Source organism: Sceloporus undulatus, chromosome 4 (genome assembly GCF_019175285.1).
Source record: "Sceloporus undulatus isolate JIND9_A2432 ecotype Alabama chromosome 4, SceUnd_v1.1, whole genome shotgun sequence".
Lineage (NCBI taxonomy): Eukaryota > Metazoa > Chordata > Lepidosauria > Squamata > Phrynosomatidae > Sceloporus > Sceloporus undulatus.
Window position 1 is genome coordinate 152,384,985 of NC_056525.1, and position 4,347 is coordinate 152,389,331.

The following is a 4,347-nucleotide window of genomic DNA, read 5'->3' on the forward strand; positions in this document are numbered from 1 at the left end:
ATTCTATAAGGTGTTGCCATGACAGTGAAAGTGGAATCACAGTGCTATAATCACTTCATATAAATGGGCCCCTGTTTATAGGCCTGCCTTTATGTTTTGACGTAATGTTTTTATAGCAGAAGCTGGCACAGACCAAGATAATCGATTAAGTATGGATAGCACTCATTATTTATTTTCTTAACCCTGGTTAAGACTCCAGGCTTAAAAGGAAATCATAGTTATAGGTGGGATATAGACCGCCCCTTTGGGGCGGCCTACACCCACCCTTTTCCCCAACAGATCGGGTCCTGAGCTGCCATAGTGGCAGCCCTGGAGGCCTCGATTTTCTGCTTTTCCAGGCCTCGGGGAAGTGGCAAAACGCTTCTTCCCTGCGGCCTGGAAAGGGGTGTCCTTGGGGCTTCATGCCCCAAGGACACCCCGACAGCGGCAGGGAAAGAGAGATAGGGGCTGCTCAGCCCCTTTCTCTTTAGTATCGCTGGCACGGCCGTGTAAAAGCCATGCCAGTGATACGCGGTGCGAAATGAGCTCCATTTTGGAGCTCCTTTTGGCGCCGCTCAAAACAGCGCCAAGATGTAACGGCTGCGCATGCCTTTTGGATGCAATGCAGCCATTACGTCAAAATGGCGGCGCCCATGTAGACTGGGCACCACCATTTTGATGTACTGAATACGTTCTAGGGTTAGGGAGCATCTGAAAAGGACGCTCCCGGGCAACCCTAGCACGTACTTAGTACATGCTTAATGGCCCGTTTGTACAGGGCCATAGCTTCCTAAAATAAGCTCTTCTATCTGGATGAATCTACAGAGAGATATTAGAGTTTTCGTCACCACTATCCACTATTTTGCGAAATCATTTCAAATAATATACTGTATTCAGATTTTGTTTTGCAGCAAATCTTCAATATGACTTAAATCATGCTTGAATTTTTTGGTCCTCCGGATGAACAACAGCTCCCAGTGTCCCTAGCCATTGGACTATGCTACCTAGAAATGAGGGATGCTGCAGACCACACACACCCCCCTAAAAACTAGAAAATCACAAGTTGTCTAACCTGTACTAATAAGAAACCTTTGAGTGTAGTTACATATTATTTGTTTTGCAGAGAATTAGACTTTTCATTTTGATATTAAATTTTCAAAGGCATGGCATTATTTGGAGAGCTTCTGGGGGTTTAGTTCATAGCCAGATTGTATGAATGGTTTGAATTGTGCCATACTTTCTGCACAGAGTGTGGAAAAGAAATAAAGAATAAATCAACCCATGTACATTCATGATTAGCCATTTTAAACAGCACAGCATTTCTGATTGTAGGAAATCAGGCCAGGGGTTTGAAATAAAAACTAGAAAAGAACATCCTGCATCTTTGATGATATAAAATGATAATTTATTCAATTCATTAATCCATGAAGTTGTCTGTGTGTGATCTCTGCCTCTAGCAGTTGAACAGAAATGGTTTAATATGATGTCCTCAAAAGGATTTTGGAAGAATCTGCTAACATATAATAGGGTGACTGAACTCAAAGAGGGACAGGGCGCCTGTTCCTTTTAATAATTGTGCAGAAAGGAATTTCTGAAGATAGGACTTGTCATCCTGGCTAAGACAAGCTGTGTCAGCTTAAGCTGCTTCCTTGGCACAGCTCCTAATAATACAGAAACCTTACCTTATTGTTGTTCCTTAGTTGCGCTGTTTGTTAATTAGCTCTTTAGTTTGGTTAGCAGTTTTGGTTTGGGATAGTCTCCAGTGTCCAGGCATCTCTAACATGAGGTAGATTTTAAAAAGCATCTTGCTGTTTCTGTTGTATGATATTAGAAAATCCATTCATAATCCATTCAAAATGAAGCTTAGTTTTAGTTGGCTATTATTAGAAATGGAGTGCTTCAGTTTTCACTGAGGCAAAAGGCTGGGAGGAAAAACACCTGGGAACTTGCTGGGAAATGAGTAGAAACAGTATGTGCATTACATGGTTTGTCTTGCCAAATGGTTTTACTTGGAATTCATTTCATGATAAGCTATTCAAACATAATGGAGGGCAGGTTCACTCATGTCCTAGACAATATATGACTTTGAGTACACTTTAAAAATGAAATAAAATGCCATGTTGAACTTTGTTCATAGGAGTGTCCATATTCTGAGGTGCACATTATTCTTTTTTAGTTTCTTCCCTATTGTTTCCTTTCATTTATGTCAAATACAAGTTGAATATCCCTTATCTAAAATGCTTGGGATCAGCAGTATTTTGGATTTCAGATATTTTTTCCAGATGCATACTGAGATACCTTGGAGATGGGACCAGTCTAAATATGAAATTCATGTATGTTTCATATATACCTTATATATACACATAGCATGACAGCAATTGTTTACAATATTTTAAAAATAATTTTGTGCATTAAACACAGTGTGTACACTGAACTGTTGAAGGTATCTCTCAGCTACCCCTAAAAAGTCCTGGATTTTGGAGCATTTTGGATTTCAATTTTTTCAGATAAGGGATATTTAATGTGTAGTATTGTTTCATGCTCTCCAGTGAGTAATTGGAAGTCTTACAGTAAGGTAACATGGCCTATTGCCTTTCAAGAAGAGAGATTTAGGTTCCATTCCCAAACATAGGTGCTACATACTAAGCTCCCTTGAACACACCAGGACTTCCTTTTGCACAAACATGAACAAGACTGCCTTTTTCTGCTGCACCACACATTAAAACTTTAATTTCAGCTTCTGTGTTCTGCATACAGAAATACAAAAGAACATATTGCAATTCTGAAATTGTGACTGGTTCACTTCTATGTGACTATCATTTAGCTTCTTACCATTTGATTCTTTGACAGTTGCCATTTGATTCTTTGACAGTCAAAAGCAAATGTTGCCAACTAACTCAAATTAATTAAAACAGGGTCTGGATCTAAAAAGCTTTACTATACAGGGAGATGTTGATTATTCACAGAATAAGATTAGTCTAGAAGCCTAGAATTGGAAGAGGCCAAAAGGGCCATTCAGTTCAAGCCTCTGCCCTGTCATGCAGGAATATACAGTCATAGCACTCCTGACAGCCATCCAGCGTTTGTATAAAAACCTCCAAAAAAGGAGATGCCACCACTCTCCAAAGCAGCATGTCCCACTGCTGAATGGCTTTTACCATCAGAAAGTTCTTCTTAATGTTGAGGTGGAATCTCTTTTCCTGTAGCTTGAATCTATTGCTCTGTGTCCTAGCCTCAGGAGCAGCAGAAAACAAGCTTGCTTCATCCTCAGTATGACATCACTTCAAATATTTAAACATGACTATCATGTCACTTCTTAACCTTCTTCAGGCTAAACATACCCAACTCCCTAAGCCACTCCTCATAGAGCATAGTTTCGAGACCTTTCACCATTTTGGTTGCCCTCCTGTGGACACAATCCTGCTTGTCAGCATCCTTCTTAAAATGTGGTGCCCAAAACTGGGCCCAGTATTCCAGATAAGGTCTGACTGAAGCAGAATAGAGTTGTACTACTACTTCCTTTGATCAAAACATTATGCTCTTATTGATACAGCCTAAAATTGCATTAGTTTTCTTAGGACCTTATCATATGGAGGCACTTAATGTGGGTAAAATGCTTGCAAAACGTTCCTGAAGTGTTTCAGAAGTGCGAAGGTATGATTATCAGTCACGCTTCTCAAACATCATTGAGACATCCTGCTTCTTTCCCATCAATGAAGCCTTCACAGAGAAGCCATTTTTGAATGACGGGATCTTGCATTATTCAAAAAATGGCTTCTCCGCGAACACTTTGACCATGGAAGAAAAGCAGGACGCCTCAATGACGTTTGAGAAATGCAATGGACGATCACACCTTTGTGCTTCCGAAACAGTTCAGGAACATTTTACCCACGGTAAGGCTCCGTGTGATAAGGTCCTTAGCTGCTGCATCACATTGCTGAGTGATTTTTAGCCTGTGGTCCACTAAGACTCCTAGATCCTTTTCACATATACTGCCTTCCAGTCAGGTAATATCCATCCTATATCTATGCATTTCATTTTTATTGCCCAAGTGTAGTATCCTGCATTTCTCCCTGTTGAAATTCATATTTTTAGTTGCCTCAGCTTTCTAATCATTTTGAATTCTGATCCTATCCTCTGGGCTATTAGCCACCCCTCCTAATATAGTGTTATCTGTAAATTTAATAAGCATATCCTCTGTTCCATCCAAATCATTGATAAAGATGTTGAATAGCACTGGGCCCAGGACAAAACCCTGTGGCACCCTTTGGGCTCAGTCCGTCAGTCAATTACAGATCCACCTAGCAGTCACATTGTCTAGCCCAGGGGTAGGCAATCTTTGTGAGCCGGGGGCCGGGTTGCTGTCCC